Consider the following 16,466-nt stretch of genomic DNA (forward strand, 5'->3'; position numbering starts at 1 on the left):
AATAAAAATAAAGACTGAAAATAAAAATAAATAAATAAAATAAATAACACGAGTCTAGTCCTCGGATAATACCTCAAGTTCGGTATTGACAGTTGAAGTCGGTTGATTCCACGAGTTGCCTTTTTGTGTTTTTTCGGTTTCTTAGTAAAACTTTAACTTTTAGGAAATTCGGACTTTTTGAGAAAAAAAATATTTTCCTCAAAAAATTCACTCTCTCTCTCTAAAAATGTCTAGAGTGAGAAAGCTCTCCCAAAATCCTCTCCCTTAAATGCATGGGGATCCTTGCCTTATATAGGCATGGATCCCCGGAAACTTTGGGCGACGCCCGATTAAAATTGGGCGTCGCCCAAAGTAGGTTGGGCGGACGCCCAACTTGGTTGGGCGGAGCCCAACTCTTGTTGGGCGCGCGCCCAACAGCCGTTGGGCGTTCGCCCAACGCAGGTTGGGCGTTCGCCCAACGGCCGTCGGGCGCGTGCGCCCAGCGGACGTCGGGCGTGCGCCCCGCGCTGTCGGGCGCGTGCCCAGCGGACGTCGGTCGTGCGTCCAACAATCGTCGGGCGCGCGTCCAACCATCGTCGGGCGCGCGCCGATTATCGCTAGGCGCTCGCACCACGTCGTTGAGCACTCGCGAGCCGTCCATTCGACGACCGCAACTCCTACTGACCTCACGTCTTTTTATTATTATATATTTTTGCTTTAAAACTTTCGGAATCAATCACTCCAACCATCTTGTTACGGGTTTTCGTCACAGGTCCTCCGACTCGGTGTCTACAGCAGCATTAACATCTTTGGAAGAAGTTTGGATAGCCTTCCTCTTCTTCTCTTTCTTGGTTTGCACCTCCTGTGCAACATCAGCTTCTTCCACATGTTCCTTAACGGCCTCTTTGCCTTTCTTAGACTTAAGGGGTTGGTCGTATACTAACCCGAACAGCAGAGCTGTTGTGATTTCAGTTCCGCAGGACTCAGTCTCATTAATCAGGTCTATTTGATGATCTTCAAGGATTCTGGTAATTAGGGACCCCAACCTGAGCTTCCCAGTACTTCGTTGAAGTGCTCCAATAAGAAATACCGGCATATTGAGTGGTTGATAGGTCAGCATATGCCAAATGAGGCACTGCTCGAAGTTTGAGGCTGATGATGCTGAGTTGATTTTGGGAAAGATGAAGTTGGTCAGCAGGTAGTGAGCCATCTTTTGATTCTTGCCCATGCATGTACTATCAATCTCTCATTTGTGATCTTCTAGTTTGCAGAATGTCACGACGTGGTCAAGTTTTTCTTTGGTAGTCCTAAATTCTTTCCCTTTGGCTGGCAGGTTTAGCAGGGTTGCTAAATACGATGGGGTAATCATTATTTTCTGGCCTTTGACATGAGTTACCAGATGGTCAGCATCTTCTTCGTCAACACAGAGGTTGGAATAGAATTCCCTTACTAACCTAGGGTAGGCTCTACCAGGAAGAGAAAAGATCCCAGCCCACTCATTCTTCGAGATCTACTCACAGAACGGTTGCTCAGCCGTTACAAAGCTTGGAGAGAACCATCGACAGCGGAGTACTTCGTGGTTCTTAACACTTTTGTAAACCTTGAGAAAAAAAATTTCTTTGGGCTGGTTGTCCTTCTTTTTCTTTTTCTTCTTCGAAGAGGTTGCGAGGTCAACTTGAGGGCTTTTACTTGGAGTTTGGTCGTGCTGACCTTGTCCTTTGGTGGGAGTCTCACTATAGGAGGGGACTTAGGGTTTTCATCGGAGTGATTTCTGGCGTAATCACCACCGGAGAGATTTTGTGAATCCGACATGATTGGAGATTCTTTTGAGAGGTTTTGAGAGAAAATAAAATCTATTTGCCAAGGATTTTGAGTGTAAAGAGTGATAAGTGGGAATTCTTCCACTATTTATAGGAGTTCGAATGATCCTAAACGTTTGAATCTAGCCGTTTTACCTCGAGATGATCAATCGACAAAGATCCTGGCATTTATGACATGTTCGGTGCGTTCATTATTACGATTACATCATCCTAGATGGCTATTTATGGCACATGTGCTAGCATTAATTGGGCAAGTGATTTTTACTCAGTTTGTTAGAATACTAAACGTTTTGTGGTACTGAGTGCACAATTTTTACGTAGAGAGTTTTCATACTGCTTTAGTAACTCAGCCTAGAATAATCACTCAACATGCATGTCTTACTCAGCATAGGATGATGCATGTTAAGCTCAACATGTAGAGTTTACTAATTTAGCACATATCACTCAGCATGGTAATCACTCAACATTCAATTAAGCACATAGTTCTATTGAAGAGGATTAGACATACCGATAGCTTCCCTTAGTATGTTGAATTGCTCACGAGCCAAAGGCTTGGTGAAGATATCCGCAAGCTGTTCATCTGTTGGAATGTAGGTCATCTTGATCTCACCCTTGATTACATGTTCCCTAATGAAGTGATGCCTTATGCTGACATGCTTCATCCTGCTGTGTTGGATTGGATTTTTAGACAGGTCAATGTCGCTTTTGTTGTCGCATTTGACTTCAATTGTTTCTGTTTTGACTCTATAATCCCCAAGCTGTTGCTTAATCCATAGGACTTGTGCAACACAGCTTCCAGCAGCTACCTACTCAGCTTCAGTTGTAGACAGGGCAACTGATGACTGCTTCTTGCTGAACCAAGATACCATACAACTTCCAAGGAAGTGACATCCTCCCGAAGTACTTTTACGTTCAAGCTTATCTCGTCCATAGTCAGCATCAGTGTATCCAATGAGTGTGAAGTCATTTGAGGTTGGATACCATAAACCTGCATTAACTGAGCTCTACAAATATCTAAAGATTCTTTTTACAGCTATAAGGTGAGATTCCCTCGGGTCAGCTTGATATCTTGCACAATAACATACTGAGTACTGAATATCAGGTCTACTAGCGGTAAGGTAAAGTAGAGAGCCAATCATACCTCGATATAGCTTGCTATCTACAGATTTACCTTTCTCATATTTGCATAGGACAGTGTCAGTACCCATTGGGGTTGATATGGGTTTACAATCTTCCATATCCAATTTCTTTAGCATTTCTTTGGCGTATTTGGACTGACTAATGAATATGCCGTTCTTACCTTGCTTGATTTGAAGTCCAAGGAAGAAGTTGAGTTCACCCATCATGGACATCTCGAACTCAGTTTGCATCTGTTTACTAAACTCTTTGCACAAGGATTCATCAGTAGCACCAAAGATTATGTCGTCTACGTAAATTTGTGCCAGCAGGGTATGTTTACCCTTTTTCTTAATGAACAAGGTTGTGTCAGCTTTGCCTCTGACATAATTCCTGGTCAGCAGAAAGTTGGTCAACCTCTCATACCAAGCTCTTGGAGCTTGTTTTAGGCCATACAGGGCCTTCTTGAGTTTATAAACGTGGTTTGGAAATTTTGGATCTTCAAACCCTGGAGGCTGACTAACATATACCTCTTCGTTTATAAGGCCATTAAGAAAAGCACTTTTAACATCCATTTGATATAATTGAAAATTCATATAGCTAGCATATGCACACAATATTCATATAGCCTCTAATCTAGCAACGAGTGCGAAGGTTTCACCGTAGTCAATGCCCTCTTGCTGACTATAGCCTTAGGCTACAAGTCGGGCTTTATTTCTAACTACGTTGCCTTGCTCATCTAGTTTATTTCTAAAGACCCACTTAGTTCCTATGGTCTTTTGATTCCTAGGTTTTGGTACTAAATCCCATACCTCATTTCTTGTGAATTGATCAAGATCTTCTTGCATAGCATTGATCCAATATTCATCGTGCTCAGCATCGGCGAAGTTCTTTGGCTCATTTACAGAGACGAATGTAACATTGCCGAGATACTTTCTAAGCTGATCTCTCATCTCTCATCTTGGAATTTTTATTTCTTTAGGTAATGTTGAGTTGTCTGGAATGGGTGTTTCTATAACATCTGCAGGAATAGGTTGGTCAGCAAAGGTAATTTTGGGTTCGTGTTTACCTTTGGTCAGTCCTTGTACTGATGACTCAGTAGTTCCTGTTTGGTCAGCGGAAGCTGAGCTCGGTTCATCTTCGGCGGACTAAGTTGCCTTTCCTGCAGGGTCAGTTTCATCGAACTCTATATGGACAGACTGTTCAACAACTTGAGTTCGTTTATTATATACTCTATATGCTTTAATGTTAGTTGAGTACCCTAAAAAGATCGCTTCGTCAGCTTTAGCATCAAACTTTGCAAGGTTATCTTTTGTATTGAGTATAAAACATTTACACCCAAAGGCACGAAAGTAGCCAATGTTGGGCTTTCGTCCTTTCCAAAGTTCGTATGGGGTTTTCTTAAGGATAGGTCTAACTAAAGCCCTATTGAGTATGTAGCATGCCGTGTGGACAACTTCACCCCAGAAATACTTTGGAAGCCTATTTTCACTCAGCATTGTCCTAGCAATTTCGACAATTGTTCTGTTTTTCCTTTCAACAACCCCATTTTGTTGAGGAGTTCTAGGAGCAGAGAAATTGTGGTCAATACCACTAGTTTCGCAGAATTCGTCAAACTGTTGGTTTTTGAATTCTCCACCATTGTCGCTTCTAATATGAGCTACTTTTAGATCTTTGTCATTTTCAAGCTTTTTAATCAATGTTGTGAACATCTCAAATGTTTCATCCTTGCTACTCAGCAAGATGATCCAAGTATACCGAGAGAAATCATCTACAATGACTAAGGAGTATACCGAGAGAAATCATCTACAATGACTAAGGAGAATTTCTTACTGCCCAAGCTGAGTGGCTGGACAGGTCCGAAAAGGTCCAAATATAGTAATTCCAATGGTCTCTTGGTTGAGACAATGTTTTTACTTTGAAAAGACTTTTTCGTTTGTTTACCTTGCTGAGAAGCATTACATAATTGATCTTTTTCAAATTTCAATTTAGGAAATCCCTCAACTAGTTGCTTTCTAGCTAATTTGGCTAGGAGGTCCATGCTTACATGACCAAGTCTCCTATGCCATAGCCAGGAGTTATCCTCTTTAGATGCTAAGCATATGTTTTTGGAAAACTATTTTTCTAAACTCAACATATATACATTGTCAACACGAGGGGCAGTTAAAATCAAGTTATTTGTTTTTCCCTCGAGTATCCGACACTAAGTAGCATCAAATACAACCTGTCTACCGCTATCACAAAGCTGAGCTACGCTCAATAGGTTATATTTGAGACCCTTAACTAAGGAGACTGACTCAATGGTGGGGTTACCTCCGATAGTGCCTGATCCCACTATCTTACCCTTCTTATTATCTCCAAAGCTTACGTTTCCACCTCGTTTAAGCTCAAGTGTGATGAACTGAGTTTCATCACCAGTCATATGCCTCGAGCATGCGCTGTCAATATACTAAAACTTTGACTTCTCCACGCATCTTAGGCTCACCTGTATTTCAAATTATTCAAATTTAGGTACCCAATTCTTTTTGGGTCCTCGTTTGTTAGCATAAGCAGGTGCTATGTCATGTTTCAACTTGTGACGACATATATTTATGGTGTGGCCTTGTTTACCACAGAAGTCACAATGAGTTACCCTTTTTGGGTGACTCAGTTTTTGGTCAGCACCATTGTGCTGAGCATGCCAACATACCTTAGTGGTATGCCTTTTTTTTTTCCGCAGAAGTCACATTGGACAATCCGCTTGTTATACCAACACACATCTCTTGTGTCCCCCTTTTCCCACAATAATCACATTGAGTGAATTGTCTATGTTGACTAGTACCTGAGTACTCAGCATGGGATTTATTTTTGTTTGAGCCTTTAGATTGGCTCTGTAGGTATGTGACATCCTTTTTCAGTTTCTTTGAATCTGATTGGACCTCCGAGACGAACTTGTGCATAATTTCCATGTTACTATGCAAAGCTGAGTTGTCTTGGAGAAGATATCGAAGGTCACTAAGTTTGACCTCTTCAATCTCGTCACACCGCCTGCTGAGTGCCTTTATTTTCTTGTTACACTTTTTAGTTAGTGTATATAAATCGCTCAGGGCATTAATCATTTCTTTTCTAAGCAAGTGTAGGGATGTTATCTCATTTGAGTATTCCTCCTGTTCAGATTCTTCAGAGAGGTCAGCATGCTCAAATTGAGTGTGGTCAGCAGCGTCATCGGCCATGAAGCATATGTTTGCCGACTCAGTGACTTCAGCTTCTGACGATGTTGAGTCGTCGATGTCACTCCATGTGGCCACCATTGCCTTTTTGCTTCCCTTCTTGTCTTTCTTTAGATTGGGGCAGCTTGACTTAATGTGCCCAATTTGATGGCACTCAAAGCATGTGACAGATTTGGAGCTGTCCTTTTTGTATTTTTCACTAGACTCAGCTTTGTACCCGTCGCCTCTTCTGAATGGCCTCTTGCTGTTCTTTTCATTCTTTCTGAACAGCTTCTTCATCTTCCTTGTGAACATGGCCATTTCCTCATCGTCCGATGAGTCAGCTTCGGTTGAGTCAGCTTTCATGACAAGTGATTTTTGTTTCTTGTCTTCTGACTTTTCTTTTGCTTCAAAATTTCTCATAGAGATCTCATGAGTCAGCAGAGATCCGATCAGCTCGTCATATTTATATGTGGTCAAGTCTTGAGCTTCCTCCATGACAGTTTTCTTAGCTTGCCAGCTCTTTGGTAAGCTTCTCAGGATTTTCTTCACCTGCTCTTCTTCAGTGAAGTTCTTGCCGAGCCTCTTTAGCTCATTTATGATGTTGGTGAATCTAGCATTCATTCCGGAGATGTCCTCATCGTCGTTCATCTCGAACAGCTCGTATAATCTCATATATTGGTTCATCTTTAACTCCTTGACCTTGCTTGTACCTTCGTAGGTTACTTCAAGCTTTTTCCAAATCTCCTGTGCTGACTGGCAACCTGAAATCTTATTGTATTCTGCAGCATCTAACGCACAGTGAAGCATATTGATAGCCGAAGCATTGTTTTGTAATTTTTTAAGGTCATCTTCTGACCACTCAGTTTCACTCTTAACAACTTTCTCATTGTCAACAGTTTTATATGGCACATATGGGCCTTGAACTATTGCAAGCCATGCACTCATGTTTGTGGCTTGAATGAAGTTCTTCATACTATTCTTCCAGAACGTATAATTAGATCCAAAGAATAGGGGAGGCCGACTAATTGATAATCCCTCAGGGAGTATCTGTGTTGTTTGGTTCCCTAGAAGGAAACGAGTGCTGTTCTCAGCCATTTATCGGGATCAGCTCAAGATTGTTAAATCTTTGAATAGTGAGCTATTATGGCTCTGATACCACTTGTTGGTCCCGTGTGATTAGTTCCAAATATAACTTTTTCGTTTTTAATTAAGCTGACTTAATATATTTTCTTAAGTTTGTCAACTCAGCTTTGGTCAGCACGGCCGATTGTAACGTAAGATAGCTTTAGTCAGATATTGACTAGAACTATTTTACATATGAGTTGGGAATTGACACTTTTGTGGTCAGCTTCCAACTCAGCACTCTTATTTACTCAATATCAATTTAGACAATTTATATGCTGAGTAAATATAACAAGCAACACATACAGATATATATATATATTGAGAGAGTTAGAGATTACTCAGCATGACTTATCCTGGTTCGGCCTCTCCGCCTACGTCCAGTCCCTAGAGTCACTCCGGGCTTTTGAAATCCAATACTGAGCTCTTTAAAGGTAGAGCGCAAACCGTTTACAAGGCAGTTGAATATGCAAGAGTACATTCCTCTATTCGTCTACTCAACTCCTACTAAGTGCTATAATCGAACACTTAGGTTTCTCTACCACTGAGTATTTACAACCAAACACTCAGCACAACACCCTCAATTTACAATTGATACAAAATTGTTCTTTTCGAATGAAGAACACTTTAGATGATTACAAAAATCACTCTAGCTTTTACACAAGGATAGAAAGTTGGTGTAAGATCTCTTTTTGTTTTGATGTGCTTTTTGCTTGTATTTTTCTGACTTGTATTTTCTGTAAATCGGCAATGATCCAAGAGGTATGCTTGTCCCTTTATAGTTGCAATCTGAGGATCAAATCATTTGAATTTGATTTGTCCGTTGAATCCAAAACGGCTCTTTTGGGAGATAAGGCTCTGGTCAGCTTCAGGCTTGCAGGCCAATCCTGTCGTCTGATTTCCTCAGGTGCCAGGCTTGTCCTTTTCTTGCAGTTTTGTCTTTTTGTACAGGTTTCGTCTTCTAGCTAAAGGACGTTTGACCCATGCGTCTCGAAATCATTTCTGTGCGTAATTCAGAGGTTCCTATTATTGGTTCGGACAGTTGTCGGACTTGTCTTTTAGCTAACGGAACATTGGTGCTGTCCTGAAGATCACTCGACATGACTTTGTTATTCGTTTTCTTTTGATTGTTGCCTATTCAGATACTGAGTTCTCCTTTACTCAGCTTCCATGATCAGCTTCGTTCTGCAAGACATAGTTCGTAAGAAGTCTTTTCTACTTTTGATACTGAGTTCCGTTCCACTCAGCTTCTTGATTTCTAAGCTTCTGTTCTGAAGATGACTTGTCTTTTCTTACGATGAGTTCCACTCTACTCAGCTTGTGCCGTGATATCATGCTGACTTCGTCTTGTCTTTACTTTTTGATATATACATATATACTTAACATTGAACAAACACATTAGTACAATTAAATCAAAGCACTTAAATTTAATTGTCTCTTAATCATGGATTATTTTGTCAAATCAAAATCTCGTGGAAAGGTGTTTCAACAGAGTCGCCCCGCGTGTGTCGATGGATTTTACTCCTTTGCTCGTACCTGTGAAATATAATTCTCGGCAGCCGAGTTAGCTTGATGTTTATTTTTCCGAATTTAACTAAAAACAAAGGGAATTAATCAAAAGCATAAAATTTATTTTTATTTTGTTATTTTATTAAAAACACATTATTTTTGTAATTAAACTCACGTATTTAGTCCATAATTAAACCGTAATTCACGCTAAAAGATAGGGACAAAATGCCCCTATCAGCAGCCTTAATACCACTTCCTACCACGAAAATTAGCCATCCTCCAACTCTTCCCCATTCATGTATACCTCATCGCACCGTAACCTCAGAATTCACTTCAATTCCAATAATGTACATGTACAACCCGCATCTATCTAAGAAACAGTCCCATTCCACCCTATGGTCACTCACAGCAAAACTGGCAATTTAAAACCTCATCGGTTTTATGTTTCGACTGATACACCCACCTATTACACGAAGGCAAATGGAATTCCTCAATGGCGTGATGCTATGAGTTCGAAGTATAAAGCTCTCGTAGATAATGGAACATGGGAACTTGTTCCTGCTGATCAGGTAGTCAATACCATTGGCTCTTGTTGGGTTTTTCAGAAGAAGTTAAAACCAGATGGAACAATTGATCGCTAGAAGGTTCGCTTGGTAGAAAAAGGTTATCATCAATGGCCAGGTATTAACTTTGATCACACATACAGTCATGTTATCAAGACAACTTCCATTCAGATGTATCCAATACTTTCCTTCATGGTGACTTCGATGAAGTTGTGTTTATGGATCAAACTCTGAGTTTTTTTAATCCCCAATTTCCCAATCATGTTCACAAGGTTCGAAAAATTCTTTATGGTCTCACGCAGGCTCCTCGGATGTGGCACCGCTGTCTCACCAAATCACTTTCCGATCTTGGTTTTAAATGTTCTAAGACTGTGTTCAACTATTTTGCCTTATCTATGTCGATGACATTAGATCATTGGCAATTTGAAACTGGCGATTCTCAAACTTATCAAACAACTTCAGACTCAATTTCTAATTCGTGATATGGGACGTCTGTCTTATTTCCTTGGATAATTGCTTATAAACACATATTAAGGTTCAGTTGTATAATTGGCTACAATATTTTGCTTCTTACTACACCAGACATATGCTTGATCTAGAAATTCACAAATATTCTAAAAATTGGCCCAGGCGGCTGCGTAGGCATTGAAATACACAACATCATCTCGATTCCTCAAATCGGGCAGTGTAATTCGGTTTAACAATTTTCGACCACCTGTGCCGACCTTGGAGGCTCCAGACAACCCCTTTAGAAAAACCGGCCCTCAAATTTAATGTTAATTTTTCCATTTCAAATAAAGTATTAAATAACCTAAAACTAAAAGAAAATATCTATGATTTCAAATTTTATTTTTAAGGATATTAATATTAATTTACTGGCTTAATTTGTTGTTAATGTTATTTTGTTGATACATTTTTATTATTGACTTTAATGTAACCATTATTAAATTATATATATTTTTCTTTCTTAAATATTTTATATTATTATTTTTAGATAGTATAATTTATATTTTTATATGAAAAAATTTCTTAGGTACGAACATGTGAAGCATGTAATTTAAATTGTATAAATAGGAATTTTCTTAAGATATTTTGAGAATAATACACCCGATCAATCAATTAATGTTCATTAGTAGTGACAAACCCTTAACTTTTTTTTTTTCAATAGCAAGTATACATAAATTTCATGAAAAAAAACTGAAAGAGAACATCAAATTGCTTGATAAATTGCCAACATGTAATATTAGTACAAACAATCATAAGTTTTCTCAAGTTGCATAACCACATAAATGAAGCTTAATACACTTGAAATGATAATTCCGAAATGAGAGTCGTATATTTTATATTTGATAATTTATAAGAGATAAGGGCCAAATTTAACTCTAATGTTTTCGGTGAAGTGTAGATTTTAACTCTAACATACGAAATGGTACAATTTTAATTTTAATGTTTCCAAACAAGATCAATTTAGCTCCACTTTAACGATTTTGAATAGTTGGTTTGAGTCGGACTTTCCAAATATAAATAGACATACAAGTTAATCACAATTTTTTTTATCAATGTGTTAAAAATATTTATTGTGTTATTAATATAATTACAAATAACCAGGGAAAAATTAAAGTAGAAGCAAAGAAACATGTGATCAGACCTCAATCTAAACAAAAGAATAGTTTTACAGGTGAAACAAAGCAAGAAAACATCACAATTTGAACTAAAATTAGAACCATTAGCCTCTTTTTGCTTAAATAACATTTAGGGTTAAGGTGCAAAAAATATCCTTAACGTCTTAGGTCATGAGCAATTTTACTCCTAATGTTTAAAATTTTGCAATTTTACCCCAACGTTGGAAGCCAATACCAACTTTATACCTAACATTGCTAAATTGGGTCAATTTGAGAAATAATTCATCAAACTGTCTTTCCGGTCATGAATCTTTTCATCTACACTTCACACGTGCGTCATTTTATCAGTAACAAATCACAAACATATGTTGGGATGTGAAAAAAATATACTGTATTGGACAAAAAAAATTCAAAAAATTTACCGAATTTATAAATATTAATTTCCAATTCTATTATTAAATTATAAAAAAACATGAAATCCTTTTTTTAGATGGAATTGATATGCAATTGGTGCATAATAAGGAATAAAAATATTTATGTTTTATAATAGGGTAAAATTGACCCAAATTATTAACATTAGGGTGTAAAATTGCTCTTGGCTACCAACGTTAAGATTAAAATTGTATAATTATAGACTTTAATAATAAAATTGCTCCTGACCCAAAATGTTAGGGGTATTTTTGCACCATAACCCTAACATTTATAAAACAAAGCTTTTCTTTCTGCAGCAAAATTCTCAAGTCTTCGGAGTCTAGCTTCAGCATGCATCAATTCTTCCAGAAACGGATATCCATTACTGCTGCTGTTCTTTTCATTTGCAGATTCAACATCTTGTTTCTCCATTGTTGCTTCTTGTATCTCCGAATCATTAGCAGTCTGATCATCACCTGCAACCGAGGATGAATCACCTAATTCAACAGGGACATTCTCAGGATCAACATCCTTAGCTGCTACTTGATCCGACCCTCTCTGAATCTCTTTAACTTCACTGGATCGGATAGGTATCTCAGAATAATTAGCGGTAACTGTGAATGAATCACCTAATTCAACAGGGACATTCTCAGGATCAACATCCTTATCTGCTACTTGATCAGATCCTAATACAACAAGGACATCTTGTATCTCCGAATCATCATCAGCAGTCTGAACATTACCTGTAACTGAGGATGAATCAGGACTTGGACATTTGTTTAATTCAACAAGAATTATCTCAGGATGAACATCCATGGGTTTTTGATTGAAGATTTGCTTTTTTTGATTGTTCTCAAGACAAATTTAAAGAGTAAATAAAGGGTTAAAATGTCAACTAGGCTAGGGTTGTTGGTTCTGTATCCACTGTTTTTGGTCATCTGCATATAAGGAAGTACAACCAATATTACTTATTATTGGTTATGTATACACTGTATGTGTAGAAAACTAATATTAATCCCTACGAATTCTACAATTTCCACATAATCCTTTTTATTGGTTATGTATACATTGTATCTTGGGAAATATTGAGTGATGTGGTTTTTTAATGATAAAATTCATTAATGAAAATCAGAAAACAACCGTAGCAAGGAAATGAAATATGGAGGGACAAGTGTAGTGTAGATGAAGCCTACCTCGACAGAATTTTCACGCACAGGAAATCCGTCATGACACTACGGAACTTGTTGGACTCGAGTCGAATTAAGAAAACAACTAGCTTGGCAGGGCCGGTGTCGGAGAAAGTGAATATTTCTAGAATAGGGAATAAAATGAATAAATGGAAAATTCTAAATCAAGACTAAAATGAATAAAATAAAAAGTATCAAATTAAAAATTAAAATGAATAAACAGAATTTTATTAAATCAGGGATTAAAGTGAATAAAAATAAATTTTTTAGGTTAGAGGTTAAAATGAATAAAAATAAAGTTTATTAACTCAAGGATTAAAGTGAATAAAAATAAAGTTCTTTGGTTAGAGATTTAAATGAATAAAAATAAAGTTTATTAAATCAGGGATTAAAGTGAATAAAACATAAAGTTCTTAATTTAGAGATTAAAATGAAAAAAATAAAATTATTACATTAGGGATTAAAATGAATAAAAATAAAAAGAAAAGTTTATCAATTTATACTATATATAATAGCGGAAGCAGAGAGAAATGAGCAGGAGTGTTTTAGATGCCTTTTTGATGAGTTGTCAACGTAGTAAAAATCAAAATTAAAAAGATTTAATTAATTAAAAATAACATATTTATATTTATAATATATTAAACAATTATTAGACCATTAATTAAAATAATAAAAGAAAGTAAGAGTTACGAGTGTCGGAGATTAATATAAGATCTATGATTGGACCTTAACTATAAGTTTGAGCTTTTAGTTCAATCGGTTTCATGACATGGTATCAGAGCCGCTAGGACCAAACGGTCGAGGGTTCGAGTCCCAGCAACCTCATTAATTTGTGGAATTAAAAACACATCCCATGATGGGACTGTGGTGTGCACGCTGCAAGCCCAAGGGGCATTTACGTGTGGGGGTGTGTCGGAGATTCATATAAGATATATGATTAAGCCTTAACTTTTAGTTCAATCGGTCCCATGAAGTTCGAGCTTTTAGTTCAATCGGTTCCATGACATGGTATCAGAGCCTCTAGGACCAAATCTGTCGTTACCCAGGTTCTATACCTCTCGCTACCTTATCCATGTTTTCTTTTTTATTTGTCTTTTTTTTTTCAAACTGATATCTCTAATTGAAGAAATTCGATAGAAATAGAAGATGCATGAACAACTACAATCGGGAAACACAAAAGTGTCAAAAATTATCAGAAATTCTTATGTTTCTCAAGATAATTATTCAATTTTTCTCATATGTTGTAGTTATTTTTGTTCTCAATTGTATTGTTATGCTATTAGTCTCTTCCTTTTTCCTATGAATATCTGTGATGATCTAGAGAAGTTGATGAATTCTTTTTGGTGGGGATCAGATGGTTCGGGTAAAGGTAGTTTACATTGGAAATCGTGGGATAAGCTGTGCTGCCCTAAAAAAGTTGGTGGAATGGGCTTCAGAAAATTGCATAATTTCAACTTAGCTTTATTGGCTAAACAAGGTTGGCGACTTAGCTCAAATCCTGAATCTCTTGTGGCTCGTGTTTTTAAGGCTCTTTATTATCCGAATAGTTCTTTTATTGATGCATCGTTATCTGATGGGCCTAGCTTCATCTGGCGTAGTATTATGGGTGCTCAAGAGTTGTTAAGGTCAGGTACTCGTAGGTTTGTAGGGGCGGGTGGTGAGGTCCGGATTTGGGATGACCCGTGGCTCCCTGACGATCACTTTCCATATATTGAAAGTGAAAAATTGGATGGTTTAAGGGTGGAAGTGGCGGCTGATATTATGGAGGAGGGTCGGCGGTCATAGGATGTTGGGTTAGTTTCGGGCATTTTTGCTCCTCGTGATGCAGAACTTATTCTCCGTATCCCCTTATCTAATCGGGTTGATCATGATGTGTGGTATTGGAAGGATGACCGACGGGGCAATTATATAGTTAAAAGTGGGTACCGAAAGCTTATGTCTGGAGCTGGAACAAGTTGGTTTATTGATTCTCCAATATGGAATAAAATTTGGAATCTTAAAGTGCCCTCTAAAGTTAAGAACCTTCTTTGGCGGGTTCTTGCTAACTGTTTCCCTTCTAAAGTCGCGCTGAAAGCCCGAAGGGTTCCTATCTCAGATTTATGCGAGCTCTGTCATGGGGCGGTGGAAGATTCTTTTCATATTTTTCTCAAATGTACTATGGCTCGAGCTATTTGGACTATTTCGCCTATTGGGGATGTGGGAACCCAATTTCATAACATTTTTTATTATTGGAGCTGGATTTTTTCTAAACCGATGGAGCTTGTTGAGCTTGTAGCGGTTTTATGGTGGATTATTTGGTGCTATAGAAATGACATTGTGTGGAATCGGAAGGATTCACAAGCCTCGATCCTGTACCATTCGGCCGGTTCCTTTCTACAGGCCTGGAAGAAAGCGCATGCGCCGGTTTCTCCTTCAGGCAATCCAGTTGTGCCAAGCCCGACGGTGTGGCAGAGTCCTCCAACAGGCTTCCTAAAACTGAATGTGGATGGTGCGTCTTTTGCAGACGAGAATGTGGCTGGATTTGGGTGTATTGTTCGGGACGAGTTAGGCCGGTTTGTTGCAGCTAAAAATGGAACCTTGCAGAATTATCAAGATGCATCGTTCATTGAAGCACTATCGGTCCGTGAAGCTCTCAGTTGGATCAAAGACCGCGGATGGAAGGATATAATCATTGAATCAGATTCTTTAATTGTGGTACAGTCTATGGCCCGCCCATTAGAGGTTTCATCTCCTTTTAACGCCTTAGCCAATGATTGTCATTTTTTATTGAACGAGTCATTTAATTGCTCTATTCGTTTTGTCTGTCGTTCTGCAAACTCGGTTGCTCATTTATTAGCTAGAAGTAGTATTTTACCTTTAAATCGGGGTGAGTGGTTTTCTGTACCCCCTGATTTTATTTGTAATATGCTTCTTCTTGATTCTTAATATATGCTTCATTGGTTGTAAAAAAAAAATAGTTGTTATAGTTTCATCTTTCAGAGATGAAATTCCATTTATGTCGTTATCCAGGTTCCATACCTCTTGCTACGTTATCCATGTTTTCTTTTTTATTTGTCTTTTTTTTTCAACATGACTAAAATAAAGATTTTGTATATTTGCATTCTTTTTTAGTATATGTTGCTAGGTATTGTCGTTTCGATTGTTAACTTTAACTAAAATTTAGATTTTTGGCTTTATATGAACTCAATTTTTAGCTTTAATTGAAGTTAGATTAATTTTTCTAATTCAGAACCTGTTGAAATGCACTCAATTTTTTAATTTGAGTTTATCTAACTGATATTGATTGTATTTTTTATTTTTATGCATTTTGGTACAAATAGATATAAAGTTTCACACAATAACTGTTCATTGAAGTTGAAGACATATTGAATACAATATTAAAGAGGTATTGAAATATTATACTTACAATGAAGTTTATTTCAATTATAAATTATGTTATATTATTATTATTATTATTATGATTATCAAGAAGTCATTTTTTCCCAACTCTCTAGAAAAACAGATTGTAAGCGTCTAATACACTTGAAAAGATGTTTATTCTTGAAGAATTTGGATTATGCTAGATACGAATTCAAAATGAAGGTAAATAAAAATAAATTTTGTTGCTCAAAATCCTAAAAATTTACATTAATTATGAGATATTGAGATAATTGCTTTTGCAACATTGACTTATATAGTTTTTAACTATTATATTGTGGTTTGTACAAAGTTGTTAGTATTTCAAGAGTTTTTAACAGATGAAAATGAAACATGATCATAGGACAAGTTGTTGGAAAATATTAGTTAAAAAAATATTATTATCTGAATCTCTTCAAATTCTCAAATGTTGAGCATAATGATTGTAATTAATAGAATTAATTTCACATATTAATTATAAAATATTTTTTTACTAAGTGGTTACAATTGCGATTTAATTCTATTTAACTAAAATTAATTTATGAACTTA

This window comes from Euphorbia lathyris, chromosome 1, assembly GCF_963576675.1.
Source record: "Euphorbia lathyris chromosome 1, ddEupLath1.1, whole genome shotgun sequence".
Classification (NCBI taxonomy): Eukaryota; Viridiplantae; Streptophyta; class Magnoliopsida; order Malpighiales; family Euphorbiaceae; genus Euphorbia; species Euphorbia lathyris.